The 25,205-nt window shown below is 42.2% G+C and overlaps 1 protein-coding gene across 6 annotated transcripts in view; it reads right to left on the reverse strand.

The window, feature by feature from the left end:
* Nucleotides 1–25,205, reverse strand: part of OSBPL5 (oxysterol binding protein like 5) — a 131,528-nt gene that overhangs the window by 100,161 nt on the left and 6,162 nt on the right. Inside the window, exon 1 of one of the 6 annotated variants that reach the window (XM_057369250.1) lies at nt 21,968–22,045. The exons of 4 other annotated variants lie outside the window; for them this stretch is intronic. The gene's annotated coding sequence lies outside the window, so the exon portion shown is untranslated. Of the gene's footprint in view, nt 1–3,460; nt 3,467–21,967; nt 22,046–25,205 lie in introns of those variants that run through there. One more of the 6 variants, XM_057369248.1, reaches the window with a different exon arrangement.

Below are 25,205 nucleotides of genomic sequence, written 5' to 3' on the forward strand. Positions count from 1 at the left end.
AAAATTCATTGGTTTCAGCTACTTCTAGAAATTGAGAGAATTAGGTTAGCATTTACATTTCTGCATACCTCCAAGGGATAAAAACAAGCCAATAAATTATAACGGCACAGAGAAATCAATGTGAAAAGCCATAAAATGTCCTCACAGTGCCAATATGAGCTCTGAGCCTGCCTGCACAAAGTTCAAGCCCATCGTGATCAAGAGATAGATGGTCTTATCAGATGGAACTGGGTAAACAGGAGAGGAATAAGTCATACATAGAGGAGCTGACTTAAATGAGGAAATAGCAGCATTCAATTTTTCTTTAAATGTGACCACTCAGATTTAGAGCAATGAAGAGGCATTTATGAACATTTTAAATTCTCCATAAAGTATTTTTGTCTTGCCAGAAGAAAACTATGGGGTGTAATTCTTGCTTACAGCAACAACTGCTTTCCACTGATCTGTGTAAAGAGACAGAAATGTAATTTTCCATATCTGAAGATCCTTTTGCCTTGCCAAAACAACAAGAAACATTATGAGCATGAGATGTTTGTCTGKTTTTTTTTCTCCTTTTAAAGAGAATTGATGTGAAAATAAAATGTGCAAATAGGGGAAAGATMCATAGCTAGTCTCTTGATATTCTTTATAGCAGGAATTAATCTGAAAGCTGTTTCAAGTAACTAACAAAACCCATATCCATTAAAACCTATATAGATCTCACTGCAAGACAGAAACAGAACAGAAACTGGGAAGGTTCTGAGTGGAGCCTTTATGGGGTCTAATTGAAATTTCAATAATAATAGGAGGATTTCTGGTACAAATAGCAAAAAAGACCCCAACAAATCAGGATTYGATGGTGTTCATTTCAAAACATAAGGACATGCAGTTGAAATAGCCAAGTTACTGAAGAATTAAAAACATGAAGCCTTTAGAATATATTTTGGAAGGACCTGGGCAGCCACAGGCCTGTATGACTAATGTTTGTACCTGACAACTTCATGAAGCCTTTAATAAAGGACAACAGATACCCAGATAAACGCAAGCTCCTTGCAGGGTCAATAAAGCTGCTCTAAGGGAGAGACCTGCCTTTCCAGCCTCTTGGAGTTAACACAAAATGTCAGCAGCCAAATGAATAAAAGTGATTTACCTCACATAATCTGGATTTCAAGAAGAGTTGTGATAAAGATCTTAATCTAAAATTCTTGAAAGCTAAAAGCTTCAGGATAAGAAGAGAAATTCCTGAATAGAAAAAGAATCATTTAAAAATTAGGAAACATAGGATGGAACTAAGGATTCAGTGAAAGGAGGTCATCAGTGAAGTTCATTAGGAGCCCACACTGGAGTGAAGACAGCATTATAAATCCACAGCTAATTCACACATTGAATACTACATGAAGCCCTGGTCCTCTCACCTCCAACAAGATAAATTAGAGGTGGAATATGCTCAGGGAAAGGCAGCAAGAATGATTAAAAGCCAGTCTAAGGAATGACTGATTAGTCTTGGACCCATTAGTCTGGAAAACACCTGACTTAGGGGGAAAAGGTCTGTAAAAGGATGACAGGCATCAGTGAGGATAGTGAGCAATTGCTTGTTGTCTTCCCCAAATCAGGGCCTTGAATCTACTAAACCAGCAAACAGCATCTCTGCTCTTCACCCAGGCAGGGTCACCCTGTGAAATGACACTGAGGGTACAAGGAGTTTACACAGGCTCAGGAGGAGACTGAATCAGAAAACTGAGTTTTCTTGTTAAGTAGAACACAGAACACAAAAATTGGTCCCTGGGTTTCGGTCAAAAGCTTTGAAGTTGATCATGTTGCAGCYGGGCAGGTGAAGCTCTTCCGGGGTTACTGCCATATACAGACATGCCAATGTTTCCTGCAGCAAAGATAATGGATGCCTACACTGAGCTGCATTTATTTTTACCTTCAATTTCAATCTCTTCCTCGCATCTACGAATACAGAGTCAGAATGCACACAGAATCCAATCAGAAATCTTTCTATACATTGCATTAGGGAACCACCTGATGCTCATTCTGCAGTCACTACCTGTAAAATGAGCAAAAGCTCAACAGAGCAGCAGATGTTGCAGAATTATTGCTCATCTCCTGGTTTATCCCATTTCCTCTACGAGGAAATCACAGCTTTGTCCAGTGTCATTTGAAAGCTGCAGTAGGCACTTGCCATAAATGCTGGTCACATTTCTCCAGCTTCATTACAGGCTCCTTGCTGGGCTGGAAGCAGAAAGCTCATTAAACATGACTTGTAAGTCTTAATAGTTAACTTACAGAACAATGAGAGAAGTCTGYATTAGCTGGGTCCAGAAGGTGGCTGTACTTAATTGCTTCTTTCAAAGACCTGTTCCTTTGTGAAGAATGGTGGAGAATTACTGATCATTATTAGCAATTTGCTGGGACACTTAAAACATCARTCTCCTTACAGAGAAATCATTTGCTGAAATTATCACCATTTACACTGCCTGATGAGCTTTTGCTCTTTTTTGCAATTTGGAAGTAGGCCATCCCATTAATAGATTCTCAGACAGGTTTAAGCACTAAGGCATTAGTATGTCCCTGCTAGTAATAACAGTGGCAGAAATACCAGTGCGCCTACTGAAAGGCAATCACAGAAGTATCTATAATCTTTGTGCAAAATTAAATTGTAGCCATGGAAATTAAAATCAGCACTGGTTTGTTGGTTAATGAATGGCTGAGGTCTTACAGAGTAGTTCTAATGTTAATGAATTGAGGACAGAAACTCCAGTCAAGTAGATATTTAACCCTAAAATAGAAAAAATATGGTTCTCTGGTTAAAGATGACACATTTTGGTCCAGATCTACGCAACCTTATGCCAGGTACCTCTGCAAAGAACTACACTTAAGACATGCTTGGAGACCAGCAACCATCCCCTCCCTACCCTTCACACCTCATTAAAGGGCCTGAGGTTTAGGGGAAGCACTCTGGTCCCCTGTCCCTTAACCTGACCTACTTCAAATTCCCCCCTCAAGCAGTTGCTGATAGCAACAAACCAGCCACACTCCCAGCTCCTTTTCACAGCTGCATCCTCAAGATGGTGGTGTCACTGGGCCACTGGTGTCCAATAAAAGGGAGAGATTCTTCATGAAGGGCAGTTCGGGAGTAATTTCTGCCATTTGTCACTGCATTAAAATTGCCTTGGAGTCCTTAGCTCCTTCCGATGCCCTGATCAAAGATGTCAAGGCCGTAAGAATGAACATTATGATACAAAAACAATAAATGAAGACACAGGAGTTAATGGTTTGGGTGGCTATTCTCCCAAATCCTGACTAAGCGTTCTTCAGCACCCTGAAAACATTAATACCTTGTTCCCATGGCAGCAGCTCGTTTTAGAGCAGTTTAATTCCACCCAGGACTAACATGTGTTATTGGAAATTATTCAAGTACCTACTACCAACTTCCTCCCACAGATCCACAGCACGTGAGGCAAGATTCAAAGCTTACTTTGTTATTTTTTGGCTAAAATTTTGCATTGAAAAAGCAACATAAAAACCCATCACAAGACCTGTACCAGGTTAAAATGAAGACAATTCCATTAAAATGAAGACTATTTTGGAAGGAARGGGAGGTGCAGCATGCAGTTAGTAACTGTGGCAGAGGGTGCTGCTCACCTGGCACAGCCCTTGCGCAACCCAGCAGATTGTGCGGGCTCAAAACCTTTTAATGAGAGAGTGAAGGAGGCTTGAGCAATCAATAAAGAAACGCAATACCTTTGATCTGCTTTTGCTTACTCAAATACCAGCTCCTTAAAAATCTAGGAAGAAATACAGTAACCACACACACCTACAAAGTAGACTGCTGGAGTTATACATTTACTACTGGTGTACTACCGAACAACATAGGACAGGTAAAGTATCTGTAAATTTGCAGGCACCTTTTAAAATGTCCTTCTAGCCAGCTACAGAGAGCTGTGAACCCCCTTACAGTTTAGATGTTAAACCTGAACACATAAAGGACTTCAAACACTAAGTAGTTAACTACCAGTCAATTTTAAAACAAAATAATTGACACATATACATGACAGTATTTGCCTTKCAATTAGTTATACACCACACTGTTTCTCACCACCCTGTTCATTTCCAACCCCTTGCTACCCAAAAAAAAGCCAGAAATATCTCTCCAATTCCTAAAATGTCCCAGGTCGCAGCTCCAGCCATCTTGCAACTGAGAGCAGTCCAAGAGCTAAGACAGCCCTTCTAGCTACAGTCCTTACAAAGGTATACACTAATCCAGCTTTCATTAGGGAAATTATCTCTGCTCCATCTTTTTATGCCATCTTCTGCTCAGGAAACATCTCCCCCTGTGAGGCAGCACCAGCATGTCACTAGAAGTACGAAGAAGAGAAGAGATGAACCAGGAAACCAGTAAGTTAAGCAAGGAAACAGGCCTGGGTGCCATGAGATGACACAGTCTTGAGAAGTAAAATTAAGTTCAGTCCCACAGCAAGCCTGGCTGAAGAGTTCTGTTCCCAACTTTTCCCTGGGACTGTCACCTAGGGCCATCACCATGGCAAGTAATGAAGGCATAAAAGAAGAAAAGTCAAGTGCCCAGCACGGCTGGGTCCAAGGATGCTGTGCAGTCTCATGCGCAGCCAACAAGCCAATTAGCTATTCTGAACAGTACCACTAAAAAATGACTTCTGAAGACCTTCTGTTCTGTTTGAAAGCAGAGAGACCCAAATTTGGATCTGTATGCTAAGCCTGGCACATCGCTGAGATGAAGCTCACCAGCAGCAGCAGCAGCAAGGCAGGCGTAGGAGCCAGTAAAAAAAACCAGAAGCACAAGCTGTACAGTTCCAAGGTGGAAGAGATGTCTTGCTGGCAGGAGAAATACACTATTGTTCCAAAAACAAAAACAAAAAAAAAAGGGAAAAAATACATCCCAAAACAAAACAACAAACAAAACAAACCTGACCTCGCAAGCTTTAGGCACCCTCCTATTGAGACCAATTATGCAAAACTGGTTTTCTTCCAAGGACACCATCAGACGTAGGTGGACAAATCCCACCAGCACAGGCAGCGTTTCTAAGAAGGCATTTAAGATCAGGAAGATAACATTTAAACCCTCCATTACCACAGGAGGGGAAATTCCCATACTTTGTGCTTGCTGGGACACATTCAGCTCTCCTTTTGCTTTACTCTGAAAGTGTCTCAAACTCGCTGCTGCTGTTTTCCAGCACACTGAATGTGCTCAGCATGTTTAGGCCCCTTCAGCTACTCCRCAACCTCCTTGAGCTAAGAGGACACTAACAGGTAGAAGAAAATACTAATGCACTGTCAAAGCTCCTCACAGTGCATTCCTGCAGACAGTTTGCCGTGCTCACAATGTCAGCTCACCTTTAACATTTTGTCCACAGTAACTCTATGGTCCTTCTTGGATGGGCTGCACAGCAATCAGCCAGCTCCCAGCCTGGCAAATGCTACCATCCAGCTCAGCATATGACAAATACTTGGATTTATCCAAAAATAATACCCATTTAATTCCTTTAAGGTCGGTAATGCTGTCTCTTGTCACACAATCGTAGCAGACTTAAGCCAAGCAGGAGTAACATGAGCTACAACAACTGTTGCAGAAGTGCTGGAAGATGCAGATATTTGCAGGATCTAAACCAAGCCAAAGACTTACAAGAGACTCAGGCCAGGTCTGAATGCAAAGGAGTGTATATTTGAATGTTTGTCAAACAAACTTCTTACCTGGGATTTCTTAATTTCTGTATAAAGAAACCTCTTGTGCCCAATCATTGGTAAAATTGGCTGTAGTCCTGCAAACAGTAGCAAAACCCATTCTATCCAGCAGAAGTACTGCAAATATTTCTCAGAGGCAACAGAAGTGAAAACACTTTGACAATTGCTGTTTTACTGGGGAAAACAATACTTTCCAGCCATTACATTTTTTTTTTTCCACAGACACAAACCTTGGTCATTTCAAAACAAGCGGGTGTCACTATCACTGATATATTGCATGTGAATGCCTCCCTGCTACTTTGCTCTGTCCATTCTTGCCATCATAAAGTAAGCCCATACCTAAGACAGCAAATACCCATCTTTAATAAACTAATGGTCTGTATAACATCTATCACAATGGAGCTTTGATGCTAGATTAGCAGCTCTAGGTATTATAAATAAATAATAATTTTTGGCCAGGGTAATAACAAGAAGCCTAGATAAGCAAGTCCTAGCAAACAGCTGCAGCAGGCAGAAAAATAAGCACACAAAAATGAAAAATAAACCCAAAAGAACTAGCCTGAAATAGCAAACTTCCTCCTGAATATTCTATTAGAACTGACAAAAGACTCAAACCTCTCTGAACAGAGTCTCTCTGTGAATTATATTTCCTAATATCATCTTCTAATGRCTGATTAAGCCTGCAGCCCAGCAAGCCAAGGCAGCCCGCTATCTGATCTCTGCTCACACAGATACTCAGACTGTTCTCTCAGGTACGTAGGCTGCCTTGCCAGATAAACCAGAGCACAAATCACAGAAAAGAACTGAGCACCACATTCCCTGTCACTTGGCTTTTCACTTCTATTTGTATAAAAACACACAGGAGAGCAAAATATTTTCATAGGTATGAGGCATTTATCCATTGTAGAACAAGTGAAGTGAAAGGCCAGAAAACCACCACCCAGCCAACCTTGCTGCAGAGTGCTTGCTGGGGCAAAATCATATGACCCTCTTTCATCTGTAGTAGGAATTCGGCTGATTTTCAAGGCAGAAATCTCAGTGTCTCATTTAGCATATCCAGAAGTTGACACTAAATCTACAGCAGATTACCTGAAATCAGGATTGTTACAGGTGGGTTTTGCTGAACCTGGAGTTCATGAGCAGAAAGGGTCACAGAATCAACTAGGTTGGAAAAGACCTCTGAGCTCATCCAGTCCAACCTATGACCTARCACCACTTTGTCAACCAGACCATGGCACTGAATGCCACATCTGGTCTTCTCTTAAACACCTCCAGGGACAGTGATTCTAACTCCTCCCTGGTCAGCCCATCCCAGTGCCTAATTATACTTTCTGTYAATAACTTCTTCCTAATGTCTAAACTAAACCTCCCCTGGTGCAGCTTAAGACTGTGTCGTCTTGTCGCTGGTTGCCTGAGAGAAGAGACCGACACCACCTGGCTATAAACTCCTTTCAGGCAGYCATTCCAGCATCTGCTGCTCCAATGAGAAAAAGAAATATCAAATCTGAATCAATTTCCTGGAGTAGCACAATAAGACACAGGAGTCTGTGAACTAGCAGGCCAAATGTTCAACAAAATCAAGAGTAGCAAGAGAGAGGTATTTTGGTCTGAAAGCATATAGACCTGCTTGGAATTAATATTCTGGCTGGCACTTACCAACTATGATCAAAGGTGTATCTTAAAGCTCACCATAGCAACACCATGATCCAACCACTCAGTGCCTATTTCTGAGAATAACAGAGGAGAGAAAGCAATAAAGAAGCTAAGTCATTACTAAATGCTTTGCAATATTTCTGCTCCTCATTTAACAGAGCTGGTGCAGATATGAGAGAAGGAGGCAGGGAATAACATCRTTCAGTCAGAAATTTGCCAGCTCGTATCTTGAGATATTTTGGATTCATCTTGAGATTGGATTGAGCTGAAAGGGAGCAGGGAGATGACAGACGAGAAACCAAAACAGCAATGGTTCTCAYGCTTCCTTCCAGCTTGCAGTTGTAGGGATGTCAGAGCTTTCAACTCATACACTTGACAGACTCAGTGGTGCAGCTCTAGATTTCCATGGTCCCCATTAATCATTTCCCTCAGAGCACCATGGTAGTATATTGTGTGACCCTAAGGGAGAGGGAATTCAATCTTTTTCAGTATACCTTCCTCGGGACTTTTTGGACTGACACACCAGTAGGTGCCTTGGCAGCTGACCACAAACCCTGCCACTGCAACAGATCCGTCTCAGCCTGGAGAAACCRATTGGGTCAGCTGAGGGATGCACCGATGTGTTCCTGGGCTCCTGGGAGAGTGTCCACACTCAGGATTGACCTCAAGACACGAGTGTGACTGGGGAAAAGGCTAACAAAGCCTTCACTTTACTTTGTTTAAACCCATACATCCACTAAAATAGCACTTGGTTTCTCAAACTCTTCCATCCCCAAGGCTTAGGAGAGGCAGTCATTGCCAGTGCCTGGCCCTAACACCAGGTCAGGGTTGCCCCATCCCACATCTACTTTGGAGCTGTTTGCTAAGTTGATATCCTGGCAAAATTCAGACTCTGATTTTCTACATTTTAATTCTTGAGAGTAAGCCAAGACCTCCAACAATCCTGTTGCCAATACACAGGCACCTGAATAATATGAGAAAGTATTTATTACTAACCAAGTCTGCCTGCRACATTGGGCATGTTCATATCCTAAAGCTGGCTCCAAAGATGGGAAAAATCAATAACACTGTCAACTTCTAGCAACGAAGATATTGCTTTCTAGCACCTATTTGTATTTGACATGAAATCAACTTGGGGATCCATGTTGAAAATGTATTCTAACAGTGTCTGACTGAGTAGCAACAGCCAGACTGTAAAAAACAGCTYTGTTTCTTAATTCAGTTTGTGCCTCACAGAGGATGGGGCATTTAGCCAGATGGAGCAAAGCCTGCAGTACATTTTCCTGGGAGTTGTGCAAGGATAAGTCAACAAGCAACAACTTAGACTACACCAACCTGCTCCAGCCCAACGGGAGCAACTTTCTACTTGCTGGCTGCCAAAATGTAAAAAAACTGAAACTACTTAAAAGAAAAAAAAAACAGATGAACATAGAAAAAAAAAAGGATCAGAGTGTTTCATCACGGCACCCTCTTACCTGCAGTATCATTTGCACAATACAAAGAGTGCTGAAAAGGAGCTCTGCCTTCATCCGTCAGGAGTTCAGTGTAAAAACTTGCTCATGTAGATTTAGCTACAGGGTGCTCTGAGGTTATCAGTCAGTGTCCCTGGTTGCCCCAGTGAAATTTAAAACAGGTTGACTCAACATCATGAAAACAAAGAAACTCAAGCTGCTGGTAAAACATAACCTTTTCTGATGACAGCTGTGAGCTCTGTCTGGTCCATGTGATATTTTACAGTRAGGACTCCATCAGCAGACAGCTGCAGCCCAAAAAGATCATTTTGGAATCAAGGTCAGCTAGAGCTGTTCCACTAACACCTACACAACTCACTGCCACGAAAAATCCTTATCCCACGGGTCCCACGAAATGTGGGACAGTTAACACCCTTCCCTGTGTCCTGGGGRTCTGACTGTGCAGTTTCTGTATAACCAGAAAAGGCAACAGCCTAAGAGGGGATGGAGAGAAGCACTTGCAGAGGATGTCCCTGCAAAAGAGAGCCCAGGGACAGAATGGTGAGCCACTGAGCTCTTGCCCTCCTTCAGAGTCCATTAGAGGCTTTAGGAGTGTTCAGTCAGCTCAAGCAGCGATATTTGTTTATATTTAAAACTTCCTGGTATCAGAAAGGTATAAACAAATGGTTCACATGATAAACAATTCCCTGTCCAAGACCAATCAGTAAACATGATACAAATGCTAAGGCATCAGTACAGACAGTGAAGCAGTAATTGTACACTTGCTGCTGGTCTTCTTCCCCCAAAACAGAAGTTGAACRCTGGTTATGATCTTCTCTTTTGGGCTGGTAGGGGAATTTTCTGCACACCTTAGAACACTGTCACTCTTTCCTACAAACCAGTACATGGCAGCAAACTTTTCAAACCTACAGTTGAATTACACAGAGCTTTGCAAAAGCACCAGTGAGGTGACTGTGTTGGGGTGGAGGAGGCAGGGGTGAAATATCAGGACTGTGGCCCACAGATGTGAATTCTTAGGGATATAGCTCCAGGTTTTAACATCTCAGAAAATGAGGGCCTAATTTCTCTGGCATATCCTCTGCATACCCTCTGACACTATGTCAGGATGCATAAAAAATAGTATGGGATGGTTAACTTGGCCAAAATCAACTTTGATCATCCTAACAAGACTTTTAGTAGACTTTTCAAGATTTACACATGACAGAGTCAATCAATTATAACCGATATTAATGGAGTTGGGGGKAATATCCTCTTTTCTTCCACTAAAGTTATACTTAATGTGGGGATTTTATTTAATACATTGCCAGAAATACTCTATTTCCTTCACATGTCTCATCCTGGAAATGAGAGCTGCTGGGTTTCCTTAATTTACTTGAAAGGGACAGTGGCATTTGAAAAAAGAACTCACATGRCAGTTCCAAGAAGGGCATTGCAAACTTGCTCAGGAAAAGCTACTCTTGTGCGCTCTTCAGTGCTGGGTAGCCTGCCATAAATAGGGGCATGACCACTTTCCTTGAGTACTCACTCAAGAGAGTTACACAGTGCTCATGCCCTGCCTCTTGATAAAGAAGCATTTATGTTTGTACCTTAAAAAACCCCAGTAAAGCAGAGGGTAGAGATGGTTTGGTTTGTATGCCTCCTTCCACAGAATCAACTTGTGCACATGAARCTAACCCAGGAAGAGTAGAAGAACAGTGACGTAAGAGCAAAACCAAAAAACTAAACCTTTATCAACTCACCCTTTCTTACCTGAAATTAAATGCTACAGGAAAGATACCAAATCTAAAAGGGAAAATGCATATTTAGAGTTTAAATTTAAAATCTGAAGTGTGCTCTTCATGTACTTTGCTGCCTAGATAATTCTCAGTGTGTTTGGCTTCCTCTGTAATTTTCATTAGTAATAATTACACTGAAAGGGTACAAGAGTACCATCTCCTAGAAAATTCAGTCCAGCTACAAGAAAAAGCACAAATACTGAACTCCAGTTTTGAGAAGGCCAAAAGCCCCCAGTTTGTCCTGGAGGATAGAARACCCATGAGAATGAAACCAAGCTCTAACACTTGTTGGTCAGAACGCAATAGCATCAGCAACCACGTGAAAAATATGTTCCACTCGGCAGGGCCAAGCTTAGGAGCAACGTGATAACCCACAAATAATATATCACAACGTGATAACCCCTTTTAATATTCCACCACACTTGTGAAAGGTCCTCAGACAACACGTCTCCTCCAGGCTCCYACACAGCACATGGGCCAATGACTTTAACACCAGCCTGATTTCTCCAGGACTGCTGATGGGCTGATGCCTTTCCCAAACATGGAGATCCAAACTCATGAATTGTAATTACCAGCACTGCAGATGAATCCAGATTAAGAAATCAAGTTACAGGACAGGTTTCACTCTGGACTATCTCTTCTGGTTATCATAAACACAATTTGGTTTCATCTGAAGGCAATGCAATTTGCATACTCCAGAACTGCTCCACAACATGAAATGGAGAACAGGAAGTGGAGGTTACTCCAGAAGTGGAGACAGTATCTGCAAAGCACAATCCTTATCTGAAAACAAAAATGTTACTGGGAACACCCTGAATCCCCTCCCACTGCTCATTGCGCAGCACAGTCCTCAACCTCAAAACCAGATCAGAGTTTAAACATGTACTACACTTCAGTAGGTGCTATAATTCTGGTARTACAAGCACGTGTGTAAAAATATAAACTTGGTTTTTCTTTCCCTTCTGAGCCTTGAACTCACATATGGGCCACATCTCATTTAATCAAGACTCAGAAGACCGCAGCTGAGAAACGGAGGGTGATCACAGCTCCTTCTTGCTAACGTCACTTACTGTGTTTCCACAGAGGATCCACACACGCCTKATTCATGCAGGTAAATGGGAGGAAGAGACCACTCTCAAAATCCTGTCATTGAAAGTGCTAATCTGACAATCTGGGCCACGACTGTCACTAGCCACTGAAAAGGGAAAGTTAGGTTTGGGGCACTCCTAGACCCTACAGACACAGCATTGCAGGGCAAAGCACCACAACACTCTAGCAGGAGCTCCAAGAGCTGCCTCTTGGTTTCCTGCCTCGACCACAGCTCAGTTGTGCCTGCATGTCTTTGGTCAATTAGGAAGGAGCCTTTCTTCCTAGCTGAGCTTCTCAGTGTGAACTGCACTTGGCTCTTTCCCAATTACACTGTAAGACACAAAGCAAAAGAGAAAAAATTCCACATATCACGCATGGGAAAAGAAGATAAAAGACTATTTTGGGTGACAAAGGCCTGACATTTCAAAGTGATGGATTTATGGTCTGTAAGGAGTCAGCCTTGCAATTTGCAGCCCACATTACAGCGCTCCAAAGCTATTCCTGTGGATTTGCCAATGACGGCATTGTGTCTGCATGCCTGCCACTCTTGGACTATTCCAGAATTTCCCCCAGTGCTGACTAGACACATTCTTCACCATGCTAAGAAAAGGGTGACCCATCGCTTCAGCTTGGGGGAAAATGCAGATAATTGCTTTTCAGAAGCAAACCCACAATATTTCTCCATCTTTCTGGCTCATGGGGGAACAGCTCGACCCTGCTCTCCCACCCATCAGACCAAAACAGCGATGCCAGCTCAGTGCAGTTGTGCACTGCCTGGTATTTATAAGGAATTTGACATTTATGTTCTGATTTAGAAAAGCATAGAGCTCAATCTGTTCAAGAACTGGCTTTATCTGATTTGCATTGCCCTTCTGCCCAGTTGGCTTTGGTGCATGCCACACAGCATTGGTGCTTGTCTCAGTGTGCCTGTGTTCAGCAACAGCAAAGGGAGYCCCATCCCCAAAACTGCCTTGGCTTATCTTCTCTCAGGAATGTACACAGAGACTTCTCAGAGCAATGGCAGCTTTTCTGTTCACAAACAGTACGAAAAGCCACCAAACCTCAAAACATTAACAGCAGTCCTGCCTTTCAAAATATTACTTCAATAGACTTTGTCCCCCTTAGATTCATTCTGATTTATGCAATTACAGGGTGTGTCTGTACTCACAGCTCTCYAGTGTGCAAGTGAGATGCTCTGGAAAAGTCTGGTTTCAATTATATGTGAGCAGTGGGATATTCCCACTGAAAAATCCTACTGTCTGACAACGGTATTTTATCCCTGACCAAATACAGYCCTTTAAATTTTCCAGTGCCTTTGGGACACACTAATTAAGTTTACAGTGCCTCAGTGACAGAAGGGAGTATCATCACAAACACGCAAGGAAAACCAGCCCAGGATTGAGAGAAAATGATAAATTACTTATGGGTAAGTTAGAAAAGAATCAAATGGTAACAACTTTCCTCAGATGGATCAGCAACAAGGAAAGAAGTTGCTGRGAGCCACTTCCAAAGGAATTCAGGCCCTCAGTGTTTACTTTCACACTGGGTGCCAAGGTCCAGCAAGGACCAATGCACCCAACTTGGTTCTTTCAAGGAACTACCAGAGGTAACTACCATTAAGACCCAACAATTGCCTACCATACACAACTTTACAGGAGAGGCATGTGCAAGTTACATTTTGCCATTTTATTTATTTGGGACTTGTCTGCTCAAGCACTCCAATGCAAGTAGATGTTCATCTGTACAGGCAAGTGAACACATAGCAATCCCTGCATGAAAACGGTGCCACTTATACAAAATAACTGCATTAAAGAAAGATGCTATATACACAAAGTACTGTATTTATACTCTGCTGTGGATACACAGTACTAGTACGTACTGCAATGGGTGTGATTCCATATCAGCAAGGTCAGTGTAATGAGATAAAGGGGCATCTCCTTGGTCAGCATCACAGATCACATGTCCTATAAGCTGCAGTCTATCAGGGAACCAATAGCATCGTTTTTCAGAGACTACAATGAAATGTCAATCTCTGGATAGCCTATAGAACATATCTACTACCAATGAGGGGGTGGAGRGGTGGGCAGGGGGACATGGACAAACACATATAACCTACATATGAAGTGAACCGAAAATGATGTCACAGATATTGAACAAAATGTTTACAAGATAGTGTCTGATTAAATAAATACAAGGCAGAGACAGAAAGGAAAATGACCTTGTTCTGCACAATAGAGCGATTCATATGGGTGAACCAGATACTCCAAATTATCAACTACTAGAACTGTATTGCAAATGTAGCTCAACTCCAACATATGAGGTCCTGACTCCATCCTGTTTGCAAAATGAGAAAACAGACAAAATCTTGTCAGTCACCTCTCTGAATCCAACTATTTTCCACCTGCTAAAAATGTAGCAACATACTGAACAAGAACTCCAGGTGGTATAAATCAGTTCAGCTCTGTTGACACCATGGATGGCAAAGGATAATATATCTTTGCAGTAGCTGTTCTCCTGCAAAATAAAGTGCACACATTGCTTGATCTCCCCTGGTAGCCTGCATGCAAAGGCATGCATGTGGACATACTCACTCTGACAAGTTTCACAAACCCACCATGTYACACCCCCGAGTTGTGAAACAATTCTTACAAAGGGGTCTTAACTCTACTCTGCTATGGTCCTTTTCTGGTCATCAAAAAGAGGAGATTATATGGATGACACAGTGGGAAAAAGCTCTGCTTCAATTTATTCAATAGAGATGTTTTCTTCTAAGGACCTCTAATCTGCAAGACTGTAACTTTCACTCTTCAAACGGAGCTCAAATTCCTGACCTTGGCACAGCATCACAGAGGACTTGTTTTCACTCACATGGATTAACTGTCACTGAACAACTCATCCAGGATAATTGGCACAACCACTCCTCTTCTTCAAAGCTGCCATTTCCTCACCTATTTTCCCTTCTTCCTCCAGTGAGTACACAATGCACAATATTATAACATATAACAGTGGCTTTAATTACCACCACACCAATCGGCAAGAGTGTTATCCTGAATAAAACTTGCCAATTACAGCCAGCAAAGGAAGGCACAGCATGGAGCTGCACAAAAAGCACCTGCAAGTGCCCTGCTCCAAGCACCAGGTGCAGCACATAGCTACGAACTCTGCCTGCCCCTGGGAACGGAGCAGCACAGGAGGAGCACCTGGCATATGCAGCTCTTTTGCCTCCACAAGTAAATGTGCCAGTACTCATCTCTCCCTCTGGACAAGACTATATCCCTTGCTCTTATCCGCACATACCCACTCACTCACATGCCAAGGGGGGAAGCCTGTGACCCATCCATGGTATTATCTTGGAGTTAAGTCCAATAGATTATGTTCTGCGCTCAAACAAATGCCTTCCACTGGCACTATTCACAAACTTTAACACTTTTGGGAGTGCAAAATTTGTGTTATTTTGGGTTTTAACTAGGGCTGCCATGATTTGACATTCTGYAATCAATTTCACGGTAGTTTTTCCTGTTGAACCTCAAGGGATTGCTTTGAAAAAATGTTTGTATGTTAGTAAAACTTGGAAAAWCCCAAACTTTTCTTGTTGTAGAAAAAAAGCTTGGAAGTGTGTGGGGCATAAGCTAGAACTTTAAACATTTAACCGTAAGGAAGGCTTCTTAACCCCCTTCCCATTAAAGTTTCTATTTTTAAACTGAGCTTCACAATTTCTAACATCCTTGAGATCTCCAAGACTGAYGAAGTTTTCCTGAATTTTTAATATTATTACTAACAAATGGATGAGCAAGGTACTTTTTGAGAAGCATCGTCACAGCTATTTTGACTATACCCACACACTACAGCTTTAATTTTGAACACCTAGTCATATRCAATCTGTGTCTTCAGCCTTGAATTGGTCTCTGGCTCATTTAAATTTGGAAAAAAGGTGGAAGAACAGCCAGAAGCCCCAAAATAGAGCACTATTTTGCCCACTCTCCCATCAGCAATTTTTAAAGGGCTGCAGTTCAATGCCTCACCAAACTGCACATGCCTCCAGCTGCACACTCCCTCCTCTTCCCTTCTATCCAGCAATCATGTAGGCTCAGGATGTTCCTCGGTTTATGAAACAGAAGGAAGACAGACCAGCATCCCCTCACATCAACTCAGCTAGGCCCTGGATTCTATGTGGGACACAGTGGGCTCGCACAAACACATGTGCAGAAGAGCCCAATTATCCTGTCTTAGAGAGAACATCAAGTCACCTCAAGGAGAGTTAGGAACCCAGTGCCCTTACTCTTTCAAGGGATTTACACAGCTCAGGAAACCTCCCTTGATAAATCCCAGCCCAGACCAACTGAAACGAAAGCAGATGACAGGAAGAAGTTAAATGCTCCTATTGTAAAGCACCTTCTTAATTTACAGCACACCTCTGAAGCAGGCAGCAGCAATTAAACAGCAGCCTGTGTAATTATAGCACAGGAGCCTGCCTCCACCCTCACAGCCAGCTGGAACTGCTCCCACTTCTGGAGAGCTCTTCAGCAGCCATGCTCACCCACAGTGATGCTGCAGCTCTCCATCCAGCTTAATCCTGTACCACACCACCAGCTCTGGGACCTGTCTGAGCAGCATCTTGGCCTGACCAAACAGGGTAAAGACTTTGGGACACTACTGCAAAATCTCAACAGTAGAGAACAGGCCAAGCATCTTGTTTCTGATGAACCCAGGCCGCTGTAAGAGACAGGCAAGAAGCTGGGGGAARCAAACATCAGTCATCACACAGTGAAATCTTTCCTGATTTCATCCACCAGAGTAAAAAATGGTAACAGGGCTTCTCCAGGGCCCACAATCATTTAGATGCCAACTTGATTTATCTGTAGTGATTTCTGCTCCTACGCCAGCTGTTCAACTCTCTCCTGGGCAACTTGATTGGGAATTTCATACAGTGAATGGGCCATTTCAACCACAATACATTACTAGCTTCTCACAAATATTCCTCTCTTCTTGGGGGAGGAACATTCATTCACCAAATACCTTGGTGCCTTCTCTGCTTGCCACTTGCTGCAGCTATTTGCTTTGGCAAAGCAGATCTCTGGACAGCACACAGGCATGTTATTTTCCACAGTGACAGCAATGAAAAGGGAAAACGTATAAATTATAGCAGTCTTGGGGCTGTCTTCATTTATTCTGCAAGGAATGGGAATTTGTCTGTGTGTGTGTGTGTCTACTGCTATTTATTTTTGAAAAAAGATGCTCTAGAACTGCTCCCAGTTTTGCTTGCTCCAGAAGGGACAGTGCTGAATAYGTACCATGCCAGGGGACTTGGCACTTCGTGGAAGAAAACTTGTTGGGCACAAGGTACCTGTGCCCTGGGGGGATCAGGGATGGTTCTCGGCCCTAATTTTACACACATTTTGCATAATTTTACACTTCCAGAGCAGCTGTTGCCTGGAATACCAGAAAATTCATGAACACCTAGTAAAGGACATGTCCTGGTTGCACCTACAAACACGGCAAGTGCCCAGCATTCTACAGGCCCATTGCATCACAGTCAGTCCATGAATGGTGCAAGGCTCAGAGAAACTGGACTACAAYGGAAATCCAAATGTTTATGAAGATAATACCTTTGCCTATTCAAGCCATGAGTACAGCCCATGAACTTGATTTTCTACTTGTTCCCATTGTCCACCCATGTCCATTCCCTAACATCCCCGCTACTACCTACACAACTTCAGTGGGATTTAGATCAGGACTTAAATGGATATATAGAATTCAAAAGAAAAAATCCATTTCAAGCCAAGGAGAGATTGGAAACAATCGATCASTGTCTTTGAAAGTATTTAGATCACTTCTCCTGGGAAAGACTGCAGCAAACAAACAAAGCAAAGGATGTGTCTACCTGAGCGGGATGTCTGAACCTGCAGGAAGATAGCTGTGGATATAAAGCAAAGGCCCTGGACTCCTGCAAGACTAATTAAACCTTGATTTAACTGGGGCTGCAATTTTTAATCTGGATTTTATCACTACTAATGAGGAGAGTTGCTGAAGCATTTCTTAACATAATTTTACCCAGCAGCCCCTGGAATGCATTCAATGTCAATTGGTATCATTTTCCTGGGACAGACATCTACACTGGCAGCTTCTACCACTGACACAACACATCAACTCACATAAAGGAAAAAAATCACCATTAGCTAAAAATATCTGAATGAAAACAAAATAGTGTTTCAAATGCCATGGTATTACCCTTTCCTTGGCTCCCTCATGGTTTTCTGTGGCCATTGACATAACCTCTGATAGCTGCAAAAAATCTGCCTGATTTCATATTCGTTTTTAAATAGCAATGGGAGATACTTCCTTGAAATACATTAGTGAACAAATGCAGCCTGATAAATTTCTTTTGTAAACAATCCTTCCAAAGTCTATGAAGAACTACTGAATATAACAAGAAAAGGCCCAGTAAATGAGCTGTGAATGGAAACAGTGGCAGGCATGACATACTTTCCCCCCCCACTTTCCAGAAGCTGCTCATTATGTCCAGTTTTAAGCTGGGGTGGAGACAAGCCACAGAAATTCCCAGGATAACACTGGTGTCTGATTAATGAGAAATGTAACATCAATACAACAGATTTATAAGAAAGATATCACTGTTGCATGCACACAGGCACCAACATTATACAATGTGTTTGCCCCCGAGCATCCTGCTCACCTGCTCCCTTCCTGTTCAACTCAAACCTTCCTAAAATTAGGGCCATTTCTCCAGTCTCATTCAAAGTTTCCACCTTTATCTCTCAGCCTGCCAGTGCTGGCTAAACAAAGAATTTAAGAGCGGAAATGACTGTATTCTGTGAGAGACACACTCCAGAGAGCAGGAGGATGAGCACACAAACCCAAACAGAGCAGCGCCGGATGCTTTCACAAGGGAAACCTTCTGCATCCTTTCTTGCAGTAGAAATGAGCATGGAGAGGAAAGAATGACCTCCAGATGTAAGTCATCCTAAGAAAGTTACTTCAAAGGCAAAGCTCAAGATTTTGTACTTTGTGTGCTAAATACAAACCCTTAGGGGTTTTCTCTTAAGTCTGCATAGGTACTCTGCACACATCTGCTGGGTGAAAAGGAGCAGCATGTCTGTTTGATACAAAGCAAGTACAGAAACACACTACATTATCCCGCACAAGCGCGATAACCTTTTAGAGCATTTAAATATGAAAGGCTAGAAAAGGAGGCATGAATGTGATTCCCCATATTCCTTGGGATGGCMGGAAGCAGGGAATGCTCCTTTAGCCCCCTCACAGCCAGTGGGTTGCGCCAGCTCCAGCACATTTCAGCATTTTACAATGCATTAGCCATGCCCAGGACCAACATATATAATGCTCTGTAAAAAAGTAAAACCCACTGAGTTTCCCAAGAGTGCTCTGGCTGAACTAATTCAAATGGCAAAAGAGCATTTATAAAAAAAATGAATCTATTTCAAGGGGGTTTCACTTGTTTCCAACACCAATTAATAGCAAGATGGAATTCCTGGGTAGCTAGCTATGCAGCTTCTGCCCACTGGACTTTTATGTAATGACACTATAAAAACCTAAAACCCTGGCTCTCTCTGCCAGAGACTATAAAAGCTGCATCCCCCAATACAGACTTTTCTATGCTCCCTTTWAAAAAATCATTTACATTCAAATTCATTTTGAATTTGGCAGTAAGAACCACAGTACACAATTCCTCTGTCCACTATGGCTATACAACTGTTACAATTCAGCTTTTTAGGCATGCATTCTCAGGTATCTACAGAGGTGCTTTAGGGAAGGGCAGCAGCAAATGCCCTGCTCCAAGAGAAACAAGCCAGCAGTCCCCTGCAAGACACTTAGGTTCATTTTCTGTAACAAAAATACATCAGCTCTGCTGCTTCTTGTGCAAACAAAGTGCTCTAATTTACAGCACTAACGCACATCAACATGGCCCCACAAACAGTAACCTTTTCCCTCTGAGCTCCCTCACATCCACCCAGACTCCCCATCATGAATGGTGTCCAAGCATCTCCAATTTGACTGCTGACGCTTATCCACTGCACAACCACTGCTGTTATACTTAAGCCAGAGCCTTGCCTCCAACAGAGCGATCTCTGTATCAAAGAGCCAGAAAGCATCACTTGGGGTTACAAGAAAAACAGCATTGCAGTTTCAAGCTGAGGCGTATCAGTGACAAAAATCAATAGGGAAGTCTGCAGGGGGGGGAAAAAAAGGATACAATGTTGTGTTTCACTGAATTACTGTGGACATAACAGAGCATTCTTAATAGGTGATATGGAAAGCCATTCCTAAAAATTAGGACTATGTAACATCTTSTGAATCTGAGACTATAGAGATGATTCTGGCTGCCTTTTCAATCAGCTTAATGTTTCATTTTTCAAGTATCAACTTCTAATAATTTATTTCTGCTACTGCATTCAACATTCAAGGGACACCTTTTTCTTGCATCTTCCCCCTACCCTGCTTCAGGAAAGGATAAATCATTGGAATAGGGGCCATAAAAATAGGAAAAAAAGCTTCTTTTTCATTTTTATACATTTGTACCAGCTGGTAATTCATCTTTTACAAAGCTGGGGATGGTTGAAATTTTGTTGCAAGGAAACCATGCTCCGTTTAATAATGAGAACAATCAAATGCCATGATTTGTAGGAAGCAACTTTTTTTCCTTGACCTTTTTATTACTGGCAAAATGTCAGCAGATTATTGAAGTGCAGAGAGCACAATCTATGATAAATAACCTTGTGTGGCCACATACCAGACCAAAACGCCCCCTCCTCTCTGTCCAGACACATACATTAGCTTTCCAAAACAGCTTTGATTTACAAGGAATTATAGATAACTAACAGACTCTGAATGCCAAGTGCAATACCAYGGGTGAACGGGGCTTGCTCAATTCCTGGAAGCATAAACAAGGGGGGAAGGAACAAAAAGAGCAAGAGTCAGAAAGCAGCCTTACTTCTGTACGTGACAGCTGCAAGATCACTGCTGATAAAACACATGCAATCTTCATCCTTACCTGAAATACAGCAGCATGAAAAATTGGAAAGGACTCAGCAGAAAACCATAAGGCTGTCTGCAGGTCTTAAATCAACCACAGTGAGAAACTTAAGATGTTCAATCTACTTAACTAATCCAAGACATTTAAAGGATCACCTGATCATAGCCTGCAATCACTTAGAGGGAAAAGATGTCAGAAAGCTAGAATGAAAAAAAAAAAGGTAGAAAAGATCCAGATTAGAGAGAAAGCACATACCTTTCACTGTAAAGAAAACTACCATTTGGACGCACTTCTGAAGAGYGCAAAAGAATCACCAACAAAAACTAAAATGCACTACCTGCCTAAGAAGAATGCTGAAATTCAACCAGAAATTACTAGATGTGAGGTACGAATCCCAAGCTAAAATCCTTGTGGATGCAAAGTGAAATGAGATCAATAGGAGCAATACAGCTGGCTTTCAAGTCCAGGATGCAAAGAAAAGCTGCATTGTCCAGAAAGCAAATTCAGCCTTCCAGCCTACTTTCTCCCCAGATTAGCACCTTGAGAGATCACCATGCCAAGTGTTGCAGAGCCTTTCTCCAGCTGCCCGAGCCCTGCACCTCTCTGTGCTGTAATCAAGCAGCAGAGCAGCCAGCAACAGGCAGCCCATGCTGCTTGTTAAACATTTCTAGCCCCAAAACATTGCACTTCTTCTCCACTTAACTCTTCCAAGAGCCGCTTCCAAATTAGCCTGAAGAAAATRTTGTTTTAGTGACTTCAGTAAAATAAACCTTGTTATTATTTCATATGCCGTTTCATTTCCTGGTACTCAAAGCTAAATGGCAGAGATATTTACAGATTTACAGATGGGAATCTCATCTGTAGCTCACCTAAGACAGCCTCACTGAGCCAACGGCTCACAGCGCAGTAGGACTGCCCATTAAAAATACTACAGGATAATTCCAGGCTTCCTATGGGCAYTATCTATGCATGCAGCTCAGCTCATTTTCTACGTATTATTAAAAGCTACACTACTTAATTCACCATTTAATTTTGGTGCTAAATGAAAGCAAAAAGCATGACAAAAGAAGGGAAAAAAAGAAAGAAAAAATATGAAGCTGGAGACATCCTAGTAGCTTTACCCAGAGAGTAAGCAGGCATACTCTCACTGGAGCTTGGCTGGCAGACAATGCCAAACAAGCCCAAGAAGAGATCAGACCCTCTCCCTGCCCTCGTAACAGAGCCTGTAGGCCAACACAGGAAAATAAATAAAACCCAACCCCAAAACTTACTTTGTTATTTTTCCGGTGCAGACAGAGGCACAGAGGTACAAGCAATCTCCCCACAGCTACAGGAGGCCTGTAATGGAAGCAGGAACTAATGCTGATCTYCTGATTTCAAAGCCAAATGCCCTAACCACAAAATTATCCTACTAGCATTGCCTCAACCTGTCTCAATCCAAAAGAACCAAATTAGTGGAGAAGAGAAGGAGAGAGAGAAGTGAAGGAAACAGAAGACTTATCAAGAATATTTCTGCTCCACCTGGGAGCAAACACTGTATGGGGCAAGTCCCCTATATTGCACTCCAATGAATTTGGAACAATGGTATGAAGTCTAGTGCTCAAAACACTCAGCTTTCTGAGAGCTCAAGCAGCGCTGACACAGACCTTCTCTTAAAGCAAAAAAAAAAGTCCCATATTGCTTAATACTTTTTATACAGGGCCCTGGAATGCTCAAGAGATTAAATAATTCACACAGTTTTTCCCCAGGGGTTCACATSTAGCCCAGATCATGAGTGTCAAGTAGAATCACATGCACACTTGATAGACTTGAAGAGGTAAGAGCATGGCCTGAGTGCAACTCCCAGGAGATAAATGCTTCTATGGGACAAGTCGCTGTGGATCAACTTGGCAGCAGTCCTAGCAGGACTGCAAGAGAAGCCAGCGCAAGAAATACTGCACTGAAGTGGTGTCTTGGACCCCAGGGTACAGAGGTGAATAAACGAGGGAACATGCTTTGGTTTTCCCCTTGACAGCTTCAAATTCCAAAGACACAGTGAAATCCTGCCCCAAATAAATCACTTTTATCCATGTGGAGAGGCAGGTTGTGCTTACAGCAGCTCCACATTAAAAGTGGCATAAAAGATGCCATTCTCAATGGCACGAAATATCCCAAAACAGTGAGCTGGTATGTTTTCACATGGGATACACAGCTCTGCACACCTGGTGATTTGCTCAGGCTCTCAAACAAGGGATGGAGGGAAGCAACAGCACAAGTTGCCGCAGCTCTGGCGCAGAAAGAGCAGCAGAGGCGGGTGCTGGCGGATGGCACAGAGAGCTGGGRTGCACCCACTCAACCTGCCCGGGGACTTGAGATGTTGCAACTTGCTCCAAGCAGAAAAGAGCAGCAAACCACGGCTTTCTCTGCAGTGTGGGCAAAGCAYGGAGGGAGCAGAGCCTCCAGGGAGCTGCACTACACTGCAGTGCCTTCAGAGCTGCAATGGCATTTGCTGTGTGTGCCCCTGCATATGTAGCTCCAGGCTTGGCTGGAGGGTGCAATCTGCTCCTTCAGAATATTTCTATAGTCGTTTTCACTTAGAGTGCCTGCTGTTTCCTTTCAAAAACTGCTGCATCCCTGAGGTACAAAGGGCAGAAAACTCTTCCAGCAAAACCTGGGAGTCAGCAATTGAGAGGGGAAAATAAATTATTAAGGACCACACTGGGACACATTTTCTTTCTTTCTGTCTCAAGCAAAACTTAAATGACTTCTTCCTTCTCCCATCGTGGCTATGGTAATAATGCACAACTATTCATTATCCTCATCTTAACTAGAAAAGCTTCTTTCAATTTAGCACTTAATATAATTATGGTAAATTAAACACTGTCTAGAAAAAGTCTTACTTTTTCAAAGCTATTATCTTACCCCTATGAAACTCTATCAGTTAAAAGTGAAGCCAGCTATTAAACAATACAGGTTTATATCTATTCAGTGAGCAGAAAAGTGAGATGTTCAGTGGAAAATTGTTCAAATTCTATTTCTAAATTCAATACCACATCTCCAAGGGAAAGAGGGAGAATCTCATTAATGGTATCACAATGTCCCTCTCGTATTGTGGAGATAGTATTTGAGCACCAATTCTCTGTTCACTTTCCTTCACCTCAACAGTTTCCTTTTTTAATGAGGGAAAAAAAATCTGCATTTTATAAAATTACAAGGTACATTATTGCCTTTGTGTGCTTTCAGATAAAGCTCTCTCTGGCTAGTGATGCATCATTAATCTGATTTGTCCAAGAGACATACAGGATAAAAAGCACTTGGCTGTCACGAAGTCAATGGGAAAACACACAGACTTTGGGAAGGTCACAATAAACAATATTTATATAAAAATAAAAGCCATAAATTTCGATATTATTACTCTGAAAAAAAAAAAAACCAAACAAAAAGACAAAGCACCTACAACAGATGTTGAAGAAAAATTTTTGGTAAATAGTCATTCTATGTTCTCCTAAATAAATCAAATGCAGGCTTAGTAGTACTTGGAGTGATATTAGAAGCATTATTTTTAACACAACATAAGCATACCAGCCATCAGGAATAGAATATTAAGCAAAAAATATCTTTAATATATTGTTTTTCAACAATTGGGAAAATATTAGTAATTATTAACAGCAGCACTGGAACTCTGCTAACTGTGCATCTTGTGGGTGAAAGCAAATCTTATGTCAACACAATAACAGTTTTATGGCAGAGAACAGCATATTGTGCATTTCTGGAAAAATGAATCTTTAGTGCTGTGGGGGTTATTATGGGGAAATTGCTTCTGAGCCACAATCAGTGTTTTTCACTTGGTCCCTACCTACCTATCTTTTATTTTCTTATGGGGATGCACCTGTTCAAAGAGAATAAATCTGGCCCTGTTGCACCCACTCTCTTAGCTTATTTAGACAAGTTCTTCAGTATCTTGCTTACATAATGGGATTATTTTTATTTATATTACAGAACAGCCCAGCAGAATCCAAGACGATACCGCATTAAATATTGTGTGAATTTACAATAGGAGACCTTGACACCAAAGAACACATAATCCACGCAGACRGAAGATGTAAAAGGCGTGGAAAGCTGATATTGGCACACCCTGGCCATGCACCTTCTCAGGATACTCAGAAATGAGAGACCCTACACCACACTTCTCAGATATACTCATGGCTTCTCAGCTCACCTTATTCTCTTGGAAAAGAAAGCTTTCAGCACCTACACTGTGGGATTCCACAAGCCAAAACATGAACACCATCTTAGAAAAAACTAGGTTAGATGCCTGACAGTCTAGGCTTGGTCTACRCAGCCTACAGCCTTGTCCACAAGTGGAGCTCCCCAAGTCTACTGCAATGAATAAAAGTGTATGAATAAATGAGTGCAGGTATGAATAAACGAGTGCAGGTGTGCCAAGGTGCCTCCCAGGACCTGGAATCCAGAGAGAAATTCGGATACCAACAACAGTTTGATTACAGGCAACAAATCCCTGGGGGGCTC

This window comes from Malurus melanocephalus, unplaced genomic scaffold (assembly GCF_030028575.1).
Source record: "Malurus melanocephalus ecotype Western Australia unplaced genomic scaffold, MMel_1.1 scaffold_106, whole genome shotgun sequence".
Lineage (NCBI taxonomy): Eukaryota > Metazoa > Chordata > Aves > Passeriformes > Maluridae > Malurus > Malurus melanocephalus.